This window comes from Cynara cardunculus (assembly GCF_001531365.2).
Source record: "Cynara cardunculus var. scolymus isolate 2C chromosome LG 11, CcrdV1, whole genome shotgun sequence".
Lineage (NCBI taxonomy): Eukaryota > Viridiplantae > Streptophyta > Magnoliopsida > Asterales > Asteraceae > Cynara > Cynara cardunculus.
The window spans coordinates 19,418,513-19,437,154 of NC_037538.1; positions in this window are offsets into that span (position 1 = coordinate 19,418,513).

The window sequence follows — 18,642 nt, forward strand, 5'->3', positions numbered from 1 at the left end:
GAAACACAAATACAACGTGAAAGGGAAAAGGGATTATCATCAAATCACTGAGAGAGAGGATCAACAACTTCATACTAAAAATTCTCAAAGAAGACATGTTCATTCATTGACAAGGATGACAAACTTGCATTAACTGACACTCGCCTAAAGAACGTGTATGTCATCAACATAGATTCTCCTCTCACTGAGAATATATGTTTTCTCTATAAATCCTCCTCAGATGTCAACTCGCTATGGCAAAAAAGGATTTCTCATCTAAAGTTCAAGACACTGAATGACTTGTCAAGAAAAGAACAAGTCATTGGCCTTCCTCAGCACTCTTTGCAAAGGAATATCTCAGCGTGCGAAAAAGGAAAGCAAACAAAGGATGGTTTCAAATAAAAACAAGTCTCCTCATTAACTACTCCCCTTCAACTACTTCATATGGATTTGTTTGGTCTCGTCGATATTCAATCCATCGCTGGGAATAAATATACTTTAGTTATTGTTTATGAGTTCTCCAGGTACAGTTCGGTATTCTTTCTCAGATCTAAGAGTGACAAACCTAACGAAATAATTTCTTTTATGAGGAAAATGGAAGTATTGAATAACCTCACTGTCCATTCAAAAAGAATTGACCATGGTACTGAATTAAAAAACAGTACTATGGAAGACTTCTTTGAGAACAAGGGAATCTCTCACAATTTCTCAACTGTGAGAAATCCTCAGCAAATAGGAGTCGCTGAAAGAAGAAATCAAACATTCATTGAAGTTTCTCGATCAATTCTCAGCGAATCTCATCTTCCTACTCAATTTTGGGCCGAAGTTGTCAACATTGCATGTTTTATTCGAAATCGATCTTTGATTGTTAAGCGATTTAAGAAGATGGCTTATGAATTTTTTTCATGTAAGAAAGACCGCTCACAAATTTCTACACATCTTTGGTTGTAAATGTTACATTCTAAATAACAGAGATAATCTTGGAAAGTTTGATCCAAAAAGTGATGATGGCATCTTTCTTGGATATTGTTCAGTATCCAAAGCCTTTAGAGTATTAAACAAAAGAAGACAAACCATTGAAGAAATTATTCATGTCACTTTTGATTAATTGTAACACCCCCAAACTCACATTGCATATAACACATATTTCCTTCACAAAATACATGTCCAAGCCCACAAAGGTCCAAAGTACAAGATGCCAAATACAAATACACAACTCAAAAATTCCAATTACATGCTCTTGTACTACATAACATCTAATATCAGATTCATCCATCCATCTTCATAAGGCTAAGCACATAGAGATATAATTCACAATTTGCCTTTCCCTTTACTATCATTATACTCGGCATTCCCTGCAATACATAATTGAAAACACAAAATGAGGGTTAGACCTATAGGTCTATTGAGATCCCCTTTTTCCGTGTAGTTGCAGGGTGAAAATCACAAAAACATTATTTAGATAAATCATTTCACTTCTCAATATGTAAATCCACATTCTGTTTGAGTTCATCGGACCTCTGGTTCCAACGACCAGACTTAGAAAATATTTCAACAAACAAGAGGACCATAGCTCCTCTGGTTCCGCCAACCAGAGCTTCTTACTTAACCAAATTTCCCAAAACGTTCAGAGATCAATATTATAGATAATAAAATAGCATTCCCAAGAATAAAAATCATATTTTAAGAGGATCTTGTATGACCAAAACTCTGGTTCTACTAGCCAGAGCTTCTGGCTCAAAATGCAAGACCAACCAGAGCCTCTGGTCCAACGCGGTAGACCAACCAGAGCTCCTCTGGTCTGTCTTTCTTATAAAAAAAATTCTAAGTATAAAACCTTTTTGAAAACTCCTTTATAAAATATAATTTTTACACAGAGCTCTTATCTAAAGATACAGAGCCTCTGGTTTAACTAAACATTTAGTAAAAAGACTTACATAATTCTTAATTCAAGGAACAACCAGAGCCTCTCTGGTTTCTCTTAAACCAAATCTTTGTTCCAAAACAGAGTTTATCCAAAATCATTGGTCATAGACCAAGTTTTCCCCTTCTCAATAACATCAATACTATCATTTCTAAAAAGAGCAACATCTCTGAGTCCTTAAATCACAAAGAAGTAAGAACTCAAATCTCTTGCAATCTGAAAAGACATAATAGCAAGAGCTTTAATAACCACACACAATTGCCACCCTTATATCCAAAGGTACACATCTCCTTGATATGCCACCCTTATAGCCGAAGGTACACCTCTCTTTGATATGCCACCCTTATTTTCTCATAAAAATCTATGGATTAGATCCAAACGAAGACAGACCAAAGTCACAACCATCTTGATGAAATAGCCTCCATAGTTTTATCCACAAAATCTATAGATTAATCCCAAACGAAGACAGACCGAAGTCACAACAGTCTTGAAGGAATGTCCTCTATAGTTTTTAACCAATAATGGTTTCAAAACAATTTTATTCATCAAAACTTTGAAACTCAAGAACAATCAGTTCTTTCAACCATTTTCCGAATACCAAATCTCCTTTAAATCCTCAATCAGGATAACATTTCCAAAACTGTTTTAAAGAAGCAACCTCTTCTTTATCTTTCCCAAAACAGTTTCCAATACTCAAATATATAACAATAACACCTTTAAACTGTTAAAACAGTTTTTTCCATCTTTTCTTCAAAATTAAACACCAAAAATCCAGCAGTTTGTATAACAATATATATAAAGGTTTTAGTTATCAAAAACTCACCTTATCAAGCACAAATTGATAGATTCAACCAAACGGCAGATCTTCAAACAACACGGGATCTTCAAATCACTTTTTGTGCAAAACTTTTCTCAAGAACACTTCCACCGTCACACACACCTTTTTCTCTCAAAAGGTTTCTTTTCAAAATAAGATGATAAGATAAGATCTTTAACTCTTTTTCTTTCTTTATATATTTTTACCAAGGCGGTGGAATTTTTTTATTAATATAAAATTCATAGGCGGTGGTGGGTTATATTATATTAAAACCATCTTTCTTCACCATGAAGATATCACATCTTCTTATTTTAATGATAAAACTCATGTATGCTTCATACCATATATGTACACACATAATTCATGTATGCATAGTAACAACTTTCCACTTATACGAATACTATTCATGCTCTAATTTAATATCACGCATGTTATCATGTAATTCACAGAATAATCACATATAAATTACCTCAACCCAGGTTGCTTGAAACCCGGTTATAACATTAATTATGTTCAGCTAACTCTAAACCCTCCCTGACGATGAAGAAGAGCTGATTAATTGGATGATATTTCACTTTAGAGATCCTGAAGTTTCATTCAGTAATCAATCAAATGATGATCAACAAGAAGCTGATGATGACCTATATATTATCCGCGACATGGACAATTGAGCTAAATCCTCTTCAGGGATCTCTGTTATTCCTATTAATCGTTTGCCACCATCTGAAACCTCAAATGTTGATTCTTCGGTCACTAATTCTTCTTCTACAACTGAACCTCTTTCAGTAGATTATTCCTTACCTGAGGCTCCTTTGGCAACTTTAATGAATGCTGAAGAATATTTTGTTTAAGCTTCATCTTCCATTCCTGAGCCACATATCTCTAAAGATGCTAACTCAACTCATCTACCAGCTCAGCAATGGACAAATAATCATCCCATTGATTAAATTCTTGGTGATCCAAATGCAGGTATTCAGACTCGACATGGTCTAGGTAATATCGATCTTTTTGTCAACTTTATTTCTCATCTAGAGCCCAAGAAAATCAATGAAGCCATCAGCAACCCAAGCTGGGTCAGTGCTATGCAAGAAGAACTCACTGAGTTTGAAAAAACTATTGTAGGCACCACATGGGTATATTGAAACAAGTTGGATGAACATGGCACTATGACCCACAACAAGGCTAGACTTGTTGCTCAAGGATACATACAAGAGGAATGCATCGACTATGATGAAACCTTTGCTCTAGTGTCTAGACTCAAAGCAATTCGAGTATTCCTAGCATATGCTGCACATAAGGACTTTAAGGTCTATCAAATGCACGTGAAGAGTGTCTTCTTGAATGTTAAACTTCATGAAGAAGTGTATGTGGAACAATCTCTAGGGTTCCTTGACCCTAAGTATCCAGGTTATGTCTATCGAATGGATAAAGCTCTCTATGAGTTAAAGCAGACCCTCATGCATGGTATAACACCCTTTCTTTGTTTCTCATCAATGAGAAATTTAAATGTGGAAAGATTGATCAAACCCTAGTTCTTTGAAAATTAAGGTTCACATCATTCTTGTTCATATATATGTCGATTACATTATATTTGGATCCATGAATCCCCCTTTGTGTGTCGATTCTCTGAGTGCATAAAGAAAGAATATAAAATAAGTATGACGGGTGAACTAACATATTTTCTTGGTTTTCAGATTAAGCAATCTAAAAAAGGAATATTCATCAGCCAAAGTAAGTATGTTAATGATGTGTTAATGAACGATCATATTTTTATGACGTCATTAATATCTTTTTGAATAAAGGTCAGTTGTCCCACGGATCTCTGACATACGATGTCCATTGTCATTCCCCATCCAATCAAAATCCCATGACGTGTTAAAATCATCATGACAAATATTTTCATGGACTGTCATTTTTCTCTCTCCCTTTTCTCTCTCATATCACCTATAAATATCACTCACATTTATATTTTCAATTTTTATGCTCTCATATCTTCCTAAAACTCTATCGCTCTAAAAGGCAAGGAAACTCAAGAACACCAAGAACATACACCTACTTACATTTCCTCTTCATTCAAAACATGTTTGATATTACATCTTTTTTGGTTGTTTCTTCTAAAAGAAAACTTGTTTGTACTTTCTTCTTCTTCAAATACAAACAAAACAAGTTGTAAAAACCATTCTTCTTAAGTTTACAAAACCTTTTTTCTTAACCAAAAAAACGGACTTAAACCGGTTCTTTTGGTGTTTTCTTTTCTCTATCAAACCTTGTGTTTTTGGTACATTTTGTATTAAAAAAACAATTGTATCTCTATTTTCTTACCTTCTTTATTTAATCTTGAAACCCTTTCTTTTTTTTACTAGAAAAGGTCGGCGTATCAAATGTTCAATTTGACCTCGAAGAGTGCATAATCAAGCCCAACAACCATCTTGCATCCTAGAAATCTCAAGTAACAAATCACATTTCAAGGAGGCTGCTCAATTTCTGAAGAACTCTGTGATTGGTATGCTCTCACCTTCGAGCCTATCACCATCAAGGAATACTTGACCAAATTTTTCCATATAGCTCAGGCAGTTCAACCAACCAACGACAAAGGAAAAGAAATCACCAGAATCTCCTTCAAGATTGATGATCTCTCTGCCAACTTCGGATCAACGACTCTTCGCTCAGCTGTGCAGTTCTCAAAAGTTGCACCTTATGCCTCTGAAACCAACCTCTAAAGAAATAATGGAGTTCTTGGATACCATTCGCTACAACTAGCTAACGAAGAAAAACTCCACTAAACTCAACAAGTCTCTATTCAAAGTGGAGAAAATATGATGTCAGCTATCTGGACCTACCTCTTCTCTCACTTTGTTCAGTGTATGGGTGAAAAGATTGGTGGCCAAGACCAGGAAAGCAGAGTAGCCTTGAATATTGGCTACTAAGTGATCTACAAAACAAATGTAGATTACGCTCAGCTAATCTTTGTTGACCTGGTTATCAAGATCAATCAAAGACAAAGGGAAAAAGTCATTCCTTACACACACTTTCTTAGTGGGGTCTTTGCAAGGATCTTCAAGGAGAAATACCATATTAAAGGGGACGTATCATTGTCTAAGCTGGATCAACGAATCCTTGATCATAAGGTCAAGGAGACATACATTGGTCTCTTCTCAAGTATGTTTCCTCCTTCCTCTTCCAAATCCAAAATTTCCTTGCTTTCTGAAACTAATTCACTGATTTCAGCTTCAGTAATACCCCAAGTTTCACGTCCATCTTTGAAGAGACCATCTGAAACCTCTCTTATTCCTTCAAGGAAGGCTAAGAAATCCAAAAGGGTGAAGGCTACAACTCTGAGTGGAACCTCTCATTGAACTTGGCTATACAGGCACGTGCAACAACCTCTACCATCTCTTCTACAACAACTTCTTCAGCTGCAGTCATGCAGATGGATGCTTCCTCATCAACCACCTTAGTGACTCAAATTACTGAGAATGTGATTCAGGTCTTGCTTATAGCCCAATTGTTGCACAAGATCATTGCCTCTTTGCCATCAACAATGTTTCATCTTCTCCATCTTTGGTCTCTACTACACGCATTGATGATGCACCAGTGGTTGTCCTCACTAGTGCTGAAGCCACAACGGGTTCAGGACCTAAGGATGCTACTCATGAGCAACCTTACAAATAAATATTGATCCTCATAACATCATTGATGACACTCTCAGACTTGATCCTTTGGACAACTCTGAAGGACCCTCAGGTACTTCATCTTTACCCACCTATTCTTTCGTTTCTAACCATGAGCTCCTCAAAGCTCCATATTTTACTCTTGTATCTAATATTTTAGTTCTCTTTACGGAGAAACCCTTAGACAGTGAGTACGACATGGTTGAGGATGTAAAACTAATGTTGTCAACCTTGGATACAGTTCTCACCAACGTCCAGACAGTGACATCCAGGGTTGATGAGTTACAGGCCTCCATGTTCTCAACAAAGGCCGACCTCTTCTCAATCAATGTTGAAGTCATAACTTTGAGAAGTGGCTACTACAAACACCAACGTTGTTGCCTCTCTTCACCAAACCTTCTGACAGCACAATGAGGAGGTGAAGCTGAAGCTGCAGAGCACAAAAGATCTACTCCAACAGAATTTGTCGTCTGTTCAAGGCATACCTACTCCAACACCTTCTTTTCAGAATGTTGATGGCCAAATGATGAAGATGGCGGCCGACCATACCACAAGGCAGACAGAGTCCTTCAGCAAGTTGGAGGGTGAAGTTCATCAACTAAACCATAGGGCACCTCTCCTTCAATCTGTGCTAATAAAGAGAGGGAGATTACAGGAGAACAAGCAGAGGCAGAAGTTGATAAATTAATAGCCGATGTTGAACGACTCTTCAACAATGCTGAAATACATCAGTCCACTTCACTTGCCCATCTTACTGAGGAGGAGGATGAAGAAGATCAAGACGAAGAAGATATCGAGGACGATAAAGATAAAGATGATGATGATGATGATGATGATGATGATGATAATGATGATGATGATGACTTCTGCATCCAAAGTGCACTTACCTCCTCAACCACTCACGGCATCTCCATCTCGGAGCCATCATCAAAGGGGGAGACTTAGCAACAACAATCTTCCTCCAAAGGAAAAGAGAAGACACAAGATGATGAGGTAAGTCCCAACTCTCCAAACTCTGAAGACCCATCATTTTTACCACTTGGATACATCTCTGAAACCATTCTTATTCCTTACCTAATAAAAAGCATACCCTTCACCCTTCCATCCACTTGTGTTACTAATTATTCCCTTCATCTCTACACCCACTTCTCTCTCTCTCTCTCTCTCTCCATATGATTCCTCACAACCAACAATGGATCCATCATCTCAAGCTAATAATCATCTTCCATAGTTTATCCTAGATGAATCTGATGTTGAAGAAGATGAAGATGTTGATCTAATCCCTAGATCCTTTAGCTCTCATCGTGCTATATCTAAAGTAGAAGAATCATCTAGGATTATTCAGATTTAGAGCTGCATCAAGGAGCTGAACTGTACCAGAGCAAAAATTCCTTTTTGTAGTACCTCTGGATATGAGTTCAGTTTCCTCTCTGAGGACGAAAAGCGAGAAGCAATCCAGGCTCAACAAGAGATGAAGAGGCAACAACAGCTGATGAAGGAAAGCTTAGATATTATAAGAAGCCTAGCAATCAATGCCCTACCTGAAGAGAGAGTCACCAGAATCAATCCAATCGATAATGAAGTGGCTCTGTTCTAAAAGCTGAAGAGGACAAAGCCAAAAAGGACTCAAATATGGGGAAAGAACTAAGGTGGTGTAGACTGAAGGTTGAGCTTTGTCTGAATCCTCATAAAATAACTAACGTAATAGTCAATGGAAGGAAGAAAGGTAGAAAGGTACTAGTTACCACCACCATCTTCAGGTTGTATAACTGATTATCCCTCCTTTTACAAATATGGATTCCATAAATGGTTGGAAATAAGACAAGCCATACAAAAGTCCAAGTCCAAATACAAAGGATATGTTGAGAGTGAGTTGAACAAACTCTTTGATAGAGTTCCCAAAGTTGTATCCATCCCTCCTCTAAACAAAGAACTTTGAGAAGAAAAATCAGCATTGATGAAGGACCTTCCTTTAGAAATCAACATGAAACAAAGTTCTGAGTAGACATGATCTTCAACATGTCCAAATACCCTGATACATCTTTGCTAAATCTAACCCTTCCTCCTACAGGTCCTTACTTCCTAGGAAGCGTAATCTTCAAGCCCGAGCTCAGAATCTACTTCACTGACACTAACAGAGAACTAAAGTTCCAAAGATGCTCTGAATTAACCATTGTATCACTGGATCAACTCCTCTTTGTCATGACATACTGCGAAGATGACCTGTCTGGAAGACTTATCGATAGAAGAATAAGGAAGGACCTGCTCAGAAGAAGAAACGAAGGAGCTGAAATTCCCTCTTATATAGATTATATATATATATATATATATATATATATTTTGTAATTAGTCCTTCAGTTTTAATAGTTCATCCCTCTTTGTACATTTTGTTTCATACTGTAATCCTTCAATATTATCATAAATGAAATTTCAAATGAACTATTCCATCAGAATCTGGTGAAGATCCTTGAAAACAGTAACTAGGACAAAAACATCTATGAGTTCTATATTTTCCTTTTCAGTCACTGATTTTCCTCCAAATTACTTACCAGTTAACATGCTTTCAATATAAAATTGCTCAGTTGTTTATCTCCTTTTCTTGTAAGCTCTTCTGACAACTTAAGTGATTCAGTGAACCACCTTGTAACACTGAAAAAAATTCTAAAAATAAGGGACATGTATCTTACAAGTTCTTTTTCCACACTCTAACACATAGCAATTTTCTTTTATGTTGCTTTGTCATCATCAAATAGGGGGAGATTGTTGATATAAACTCTCTTAGCGATTTGATGATGACCCTGCATACTTAGTGAAATATACTTGCTCTACTTCTATTCAGTTCAGTGATCATCTTTGAGTCTATTCAGTGATCGTTGAACATGTACTGTAACTTCTCAAAGAACAACTATTCCTTAAAGACAAAAATCACACCAAAGGAACCTTCAGCGATGACAGAGAAGTAGCTGAAGACAAAGACATAGCAGTTAGTGATCTGAAGTGGATTCAATGATAACAAGAGAAGTGTGAAATCTAATCAAGACTCAACAAACATTGAAGGATCAGTAGAGATGAATTAGTGTCATCAATCAAATGAATCTTGCTCTAGATGATTAGCTTTTGTCTTATCCGCATGCACAAAAAAAAAACCTTATACCCCACACAGAAAAGTACATGTACGAAGTTATATTTTTGTCTCCAAATGTGTTTACCGACTTTGTGAAAGACAATTGTTCATATGCAGCCAAAATCCTACATATCTGAAAACGAAGGACAAGCTCTCCACTATAAGTTTTCCATATAGATTATAACCTTTGACTTGCATTAAATGCAATGGATATAAATAGCTGAGAAGACTCCTCTTCTCAGCAAGCAATTTCTTCTCCTTCTAACTCTCTTCTCTCTTGTTCTTATCTCCTTCTATGCAAACTGTGTGTTTCTTTGATTGTTTAGATTTGGTCTTAACCTTATATTCTTTCGTAACAATTTGTAAATTCTATATTGTTCTTCTTTTATCAATAAACAAATTTAAAAAGTGAAAATTGTGTGTTTGTATTCATCCCCCTTCTACAAAATGTTACCTTTGAAACTCTTGTAAATCCGTTTGAGACCAACATGTGTAAATTAGGAAACTTCATAGATATAGTTTGTATATTTCATAAACCTATGCACTAAATCTTTAAAAATGCTATAAATGTAAGACAAATTTTGTAAATACTCTAATTATAGGGACTAAATGTGTAAATTCAAAAATTTTAGGAACATAAATGTATATTCTAAACTCATGCGTACCAAATTGTAAATGCTATAATTATAGGGACCAAATGTGTAAATTTCATAAATATAGGGGGTAAATATGTAAATTCTAAACTGCGGGAGGGAAACATGCAAATTTCATACAAAAATTAGGGTTTCCAGCTCAAGGTCTGCCATTTTGGTGCCAGATTCGCAATATGGCTCCGCCATTGCGGATGCAGGTCCGTAATCCACAATTGCGGTTGTAGGTACGTCATTGCAGCTGCAGTCTGGTGGTGCTTGACCATGGTTTCAAGCATTGATCAAAATAGTAACATAGAGTGAAAAGCATTCAGTTTGGACTAATCTCCATTACAAAAAGCGTGAACGTATCGAGTTATGGAAGCTACGTGCGTGAAGTATCGACTCGCGGAAGCAAAGCGCGTGAAGACTCTTAGGGAACAAATGTGTGGGGGTATTTGATGATCCCCCACCACTTCTTTATAGATGAATCAGTTGGGGGAGGGTAAATGTGTAGGTGAGGTGGTTGGGATTAATGGCCGGTTAAAGAGTTTATGTACAAAAAAAACCTAGGTCTGCAATATACCTACCAATTACGGACCTGCACTGACATATTGCGGATCTGCCTCTAAAATCAAATAAAATTGGGGTTTGATCGGGTGCTGACAGGTGGACGTCCACAATATCATTGTGGACCTGGCTCCGATTTTTCAAATTTTTTTTGTCTTTTAACCAGGTCTGTAAGTTACGGATCTTGTGACATTTGGGTCAAATTGGGAGAAAATTGTTAGGAGACCAATATGGGCAGGTGAAATCGCTATTTTGATCAATTTCTCTTTATTTTAAAATTTTATAGGTTGAAAAGAAATCTATTTAATTTATTTAAATATTTATATTTTGACATTTGTTCTAAAAAGATGTTTCTGAAACTAAAAATAATAAATATTGTAAATTAAATAGTTTATGTAATAAATCTGGTGTAGAATATGTGAACAAAAATCGATGGTTTCCAAGTCTACAGTCACATGTTTATTACTTATTAGGTTAAGTAGATAGAATTTATGGTGTAAGATCTTAGACATGTGTTTTCAGATGTGATTTCTAAAATAACAATTAAATAAAAATATCGTAACTTTAGACGCGATTTACGAAAATTGCAATGTTTTAACATGTTTATAATTATATGTCTAAAAGGATGACCAAATCCTTAGACAATCTCCAATAAAAGCACCATACTTTAATCAACTTCATTTTTTACAATAACTCTTTCTAACGAATGTATCATATTTAGGGGCGTTTATTAAACACTTATCAGGAATCCATCCATTTAGAGTAACACCTTTCTAGGATTTTCTAGGTTGATCCTTAAAGGCTTTTCTAGGTTGATCTCGTCAAGATCACCAAATCGTGAAATGACATGGATTCCAGCTCTAACTTCATGTCTAACCTTGTTGATCCTTAAATAGGATAAACCCACGAGTATTTGTTGAAGGGGTTGAATACAAATACACAAATTTTTTAAGTTTTAATTCTTATTTGATATATATTAAAAATAAAACCATAGATTATTTGTAAAATAAAGAAAGGTAAGACTAACCTAACGATTTATTTGAACCCGAAAAAATTGTCTCCCACATATCTCTCAAGAACACCCACTTAGAACACTCTTGAGAAAATGTACAACATAAAGTTTTCTACTTTTTTTAACCACAAGGGTGGTGTCTAATTGGTTTGAGCTTGGGCTCCAAAGGTCAAATGTGTCAGGAGCTCTCAAGTTCAAATTCAAGGATGAATAAAAACCCCCTTGTGGCCACGGAGGTTCAAATGTGGTGACTCCGGGCTACCCACAAAGCAGGTGGTCTCCCTGGGATTAGTCGGCTCGCATAACGGGTTGGATATCCAAGTTAGTCAAAAAAAAAAGTTTTTTTCTTATTAGGGGTGGAAAACCGATTTTCTTGGAGAATTCTTACACATAGAAAATTTGTAAGCTCACATACCATGTAAAAGGAGTACTCTACCTTTTTATAGCAAGTCATGCATTTAATGCTAGTCAATATTTGAAATGTTCTCATCGTCGAATATGGTTTTCTAGAATTGATCACCTCACCTAGGTTCAAGTCTTTTAAAAGCACACTTCGGTATCACAACATATTGTCGAATTGTCCTTTAAGCATGGCATGAATAATGAAAGTGGGTAAGGACAAATATACATTTACTAACACTTTCAGATAATGTCCACATCAGAAAGAAAAGTTGTCGATGAAGGATTAGTAAGTGAAGACTTGATTGGTAAGTTTTCCAGATCAGTTATTCACTAGCTCGTCTTCAATTGGATAAATGTATTCTTGAACCGCTTCTACGTCCTTCTATCTTCACCACCGTTTGTCTTTCATTCATCAAAGGCTTTAGGCTTGTACCACGGTGAATCCAAAAAGTAAGATTAAAATAGAACACTGAGTTGATCTTTTACATAAAAAACACCTCACACCAATTCTAAATCCAAAACTGGTGAGCAAAAGGATTAGGATGGCTTACAACTTACTGAAGAACCTATTCTACTAAGTGTTCTAAGTTAGATAGAAGCATCAAATTAGTATCCAGTAAGTGAGACCAACAAACCTGTATAATATTCTTTCATGATACCATGACAAAAATCAGCCGAAATATAACTTAAAGAAACGAGCTTTCACATAATCTCAAAATTTAACCAAGTTATTTTACCTACTGTTTCTCACTACATTCCGTGAATTCTGTTGAAATATGATATTATATCTACAATCTTAACTTTTGTATTGTTTGGTTGTTGTGTTGTGGTATTGTGCAAGAAGTAAAAGTGCAAGAAGTAAAAGTACAAGAAGCAAAAGTGTTCAAGTATAGAAAGGTGGAGGACTGGAGGGTTGCGCCTCACAATTTCTGGAACTCAAAGGGTAGCAGAGCATTTATGTTAAAAGTCAAGGGGCGTTATTGAAATATTCTGACCGACTTTCTGACCGACCATATAAGCGTGTACCTGGTTAATGAAAAGGTGTATTAATTCATTTGTATTCTTTTTTCTAAAGGTTTCATCAGGTTTTCTCTCATATTAGATTTAGCTTACGAATTCATACATTTCTTAGCTATCTTAGCTAAGATCTTTAGGATATTTGTAGGTTCATCTTCTGTAAGTTTTCTTTTATTAATAAAAGCATTTGGTTATAAGATTTGTACATGGTATCAGAGCAACACATCTGTGTTGGATCTGTTTCATGGTTTTGACTGTATGAAACCTTTATTCTTGTGAAGATCTGATATTTCTGTTCGACTGTTCATCTGGTTGTTTTTGGTTCTTGTACAAGTGAGTAATAGGATTGTGAGTTTCTTTGTTACAATCTCGATCTACCGTTCTCCTTGTGTGTTCTTGTTGATATTAAGGTTGTTGTTTCCTTTAAATTTGTTCTTCTATTAATCTGTTACTGCTTTTTCATTGCAAGTAAATGCGCAAGAGAGTACAGGTGTGTAAGATTTTTTTTAAGATCTCGATTTGTTTTTACTCCTTGCAATACTTGTTTAAATTGTTAGCATTTGCTGCTTTGCTCAGATCTGGTCCATCCAGGTTTGTTTATGTTTCGGCTTATTACTTTTGGTCCATCCAGATCTATTTGTTATTGTTAATATTGTTGTTAATGTTGTATATTTGTTCTGCCTTTTTAGTTCTGGTCTTTCCAGATCTGGTTTATTTGTTTCTATATTGGATCTGGTCATTATTCCAGATCCCTTGTTGTTGTTCTCTGCTGCTGTTTAGATCTGGTCCTATTTTCCTGATCTGTTTTGTTCAGGTTTCGTTTCTTACCTATTCTTATATCTTTGTGGTTCTCGTGCTTCTGCTATGTTGTTGTTTGTTTCGGTTTCTCTGAATCTGAATAGTTAGCTTGACCTAGCACCTTTTGAGTGTTTTAGGAATCCTGCTTTCAAGGTATTTAGGTTCTTTCTGTGTTTTGGTTGTTGCTTGATTAATGGTTGAAACCACTGCTATCACGGTGAGTCCAATGAAATCTAAAGTCACCTCACTCGACTTTGGAGATCCACTATACTTACATCAGAGCGATACCAGTGGAGCTCCATTAATAAATTTCAAATTAAGTGGTACCGAGAATTATAAGGTTTGGGCCTGTGCCATGACATTAGCCTTAGACACTAAAAATAAAATGGGTTTTATAAACGGTACTGTCCCATACCACCGAATGATCCTGTCTTACAGAGACAATGGGATGGATGTAATTCTGTTGTGCTTTCGTGGATTTTGAGTTCCATGACCGAAGATCTTTTTCTCGGTCAAGTGTTCTCTAAAGAATCTGCCAAGGTTTGGGATGAGCTAAAAGAGACATATGATAAAGTGGACGGTTCTTTAACCTTTAACCTTCATCAAAACATAAATGCATTAAGTCAGAGTGGCATGTCTGTGTCAGAGTACTATCACAAACTTAATTCTATGTGGAAACAATTTGATGCTTTGGTAAAACTTCCCTCATGTACCTGTAATGCCTCTCGTGAGTTCCTAGAACATAGTCAGCTTATAAAGTTAATGCAATTCCTGATGGGTCTCGATGACTTGTACCAACCGATTAGAAGCAATATCCTTACTAGAGACCCCTTGCCCTTTGTAAAAACTGCATTCTCTCTTGTTTCAAGAGAGGAATCACACAGAGGTGTAAATCTATCTCAAACTAAAACTAAGACTCAGAATAATGCTTTTTTAAGCAAAACTGTTGAAAACAAAAGGAAGTCTGGAAAATTTTCAAATCTTATTTGCAAACATTGTGGCATGATTGGTCACACCATCGAAAGATGTTTTAAACTGATAGGATTTCCCAAGGATTTTCAAAATCGTACTAAACCTCAAAATCGAAGTTTTAGACCCCCCGTTGGAAATAATGTTGTTTCTGATTCTATTTCTCCAAAAAAGGCCAGTTCTAGCTCTACCTTCACTTTCTCCGTGGAACAAGTTGCAAAAATCCTAAGTTTGATTGATCAGAAAGAGGGAGCCATTGCCAATATGGCAGGTATGTCTCGTTCTGTTAAAACTAGGTGGATAATAGACTCTAGTGCGAACCAACATATGACTCACAACACCATACTTTCAGAAAATCTGGTGGATGTTTCTGACCTTGATATCAGGGTCAGTCATCCAAATAGGACTAAGGCTCAGATAAATAAAATAGGTGATTTTGAACTAACTAATAATGTCACTTTATATGATGTCTTAGTCGTTCCAGACTTTAATGTGAATATATTATCTGTACATAAACTTGCTAAGGACAACAAGGTGTTTGTAAGTTTTGATGAGTCGAAATGTTACGTCCAGGATTCTCTTTGAAAGAGTGTCGTGGGGACTGGTAGCCAGGAGGATGGTCTCTATTTCTTTGATGAAAATTTTAATTGTAAGACTTCCTGTTTTCCAAACTATAAAAATATGTCTTGTCTGGTTTCCACTCAACTGTGGCACAGTAGAATTGGTCATCCTTCACACCAAGTCTTAAGAGTGCATAAAAATCATCTTAACATTGTTAATGAGGATAGTGGTCCCTATGAAGTTTGCCATAAGGCAAAACAAACTAGAGAAAAGTTTCATTTAAGTGTTCACTGAAATGTCCAAATTCATACAATTCTGATCATGATCTTCAAGAATTAGAAATAAGATGAAGTTTAGAGAGAAATTATCACCAAATCTCTTGTGTATTACTTGAGAGAGAATTACAGCTCTAATCTGAGAATTACAGAATTGATAATGACTAATTACAAAGCTAAACACTATTTATACTAAGGAAAGCATTAAACTAACTATTACAAAGCATATAAAATGGAGAACTTGAATACAATCAATAACGCACATACTTGATCCCAACATTCACAAATCTAAAAGCCTAGGTGAGTTAGTTCACCTTGATGTCTGGGGTCCTTATCATATACAGAGTGGAGAAGGATATAAATATTTTTTGACTATTGTTGATGATTACACTAGGGTTGTTTGTGTGTTTCTGTTGAAAGATAAACATGAGGTTTGTGAAAACATCATAACTTTTTATAATTTGGTCAGTACTCAATTTGGTAAAAGTGTTAAGATTTTTAGGAGTGACAATGGCACAGAATTTTCAAGTCAAAAGTTAAATGATTTTTTCAAAGATAAAGGAATAATTCATCAAACCTCATGTGTTTACACTCCCCAACAAAATGGGGTTGTTGAACGTAAACATCGCCATTTACTTAATGTAGCTAGATCTCTTATGTTTCAGGGAGGGATCCCTCTTAACATATGGAATGAGTGCATTCTTACTGCTACATATCTTATTAATAGAACCCCTTCCTCTGTTTTAAATGGTAAGTGTCCCTACGAGCTCATCTATGGTTTTCAACCAGTTCTCTCTCATCTTAGAAACTTCAGGTGTTTGTGCTTTACTGTGTTACCAAATATTTCTGATAAGTTCTCACCAAAGTCAGAAAAATGTGTTTTATTGGGTTATGCCAATTCAAAAAAGGGATACAAACTTTATAGTTTAGATTCCAAGAAAATAATTGTTTCACGTGATGTGAAATTTTATGAAAACATTTTTCCATTTAAAATGTAGTCTAATAAGTTGAGTGATTCTGAAAATAAAGACCTTAATCTATTAAACTTTTTTGACTCTGTAAATGAATTGTCTGATAAAATTGATGTTGCTTTACCCAATGATGAGAATGGAGACGATTATAATACATAATATGCTCATAATATTTCTCCGGACCCTAATAATAGAGATATGCTAGGTAGCCAAACTAGTTCTGTCAATAGGAGGCCTCTAGGCAGCTCAGAAAGTCAATATAGACTTAATCCTAGTAATGATGATAATCTAGGACGAGTTACAAGTTGGCAACCATTGAACGGTTCTGACTCGGCTGCCAGCACCTACCACGAGGCTGTTAGTCAGCATGAAGAAATAGACAGAAGTAGTAATGATTCTTCTGGTGATTTCGTCTTCTCTAAGAGAACTCATAATCTGTCTTCTAGTATGTTGCAAACTGCTAGAAAATCTTCTAGAACTTCTGTGTTACCTAAAAAATTTGATGATTTTGTGATTGAAGGGAAGGTAAAATATGGAATAGAAAAAGTGGTTAACTATTCATGTCTTTCTATTGATAATTTTTGTTTTGTTTTGAATCTGAATAAGTCAAGTGAACTTAAAACTTTTCAAGAAGCTTATAAAGATTTGAATTGGGTTAATGCTATGAATGACGAGATGGAGGCCTTACATAGGAATTGGACTTGGGTCATAACTGATTTGCCTTCTGGTAGAAAAGCAATAGGCTGTAAATGGATATACAAGATAAAATATAAGTCTACTGGTGAGATTGAGAGGTTTAAAGCCAGACTTGTAGCCAAAGGCTATAGTCAAAGAGAAGGTTTAGACTATGAGGAAACTTTCTCTCCAGTTGTGAAAATGGTTACTGTTCGTTGTATCATAGCTTTAGTTGTTCAATTTAAATGGAGTCTGTTTTAGTTAGATGTAAATAACACTTTTTAATATGGTGATTTAATTGAAGAAGTTTATATGTCTTTACCTGAGGGATATTATAGTCCTAATGATAAACGGGTATGCAAACTTGTTAAGTCATTATATGGTTTAAAACAGGCTCCGAGACAATGGTATGCCAATCTCTCTTCTTGTTTACTTGATAATGGGTTCGTTCAAAGCATAAATGATTATTCTCTATTTACAAAATATGTTAATAATGTTTTCATAATTTTGCTTGTTTATGTTGATGATATAGTGATTACTGGAAATAATAACCAGGAAATAAACAATGTTAAAGAATTTCTTAAAAGCAAATTTCTTATAAAGGATTTGGGAAAATTAAAATTTTTCCTTGGTATTGAGATTTTAGATTGTATAAATGGGTTGTGTATGACACAAAGAAAATATTGTCTTGAATTGCTTCATGAATTTGGGTATCTTGGTTGTAAACCTTGTAGCACACCTATGAACATGAATTTGATTGTAACAGATTCTAGTAGCTCAAAAGATCCATATCTGTCTGATCACACAGGTTTTCAAAGGTTAATTGGAAAACTTATTTTTTTTCTAGCAACTAGACCTAATATTGTATTTGTTGTTCATTGTTTAAGCCAATTCATGCATGCTCCAAGGCAATCTCATTTAAATCTGGCTCTTAGAATTCTTAGATACTTAAAGTTGTCTCCTGGCAGAGGAGTTAGCTTTACCAGGTCTGAAATTTTTTTGCTTAATGCTTTCGTCGATGCAGACTGGGGTAAGTGTCTTTCCTCTAGAAGGTATGTGACTGGTTTTTGCATATTTCTTGGTAATTCTATGCTTTCATGGAAAAGCAAGAAACATAGCATTGTTTCAAGATCGTCTACAGAATCCGAGTACAGGGCTATGGCCACAATTACTTGTGAAATTATTTGGATTCTCAAAATCTTATTAAACTTGAACATAAAAAATTTACTTCCTGTCAACTTATTTTGT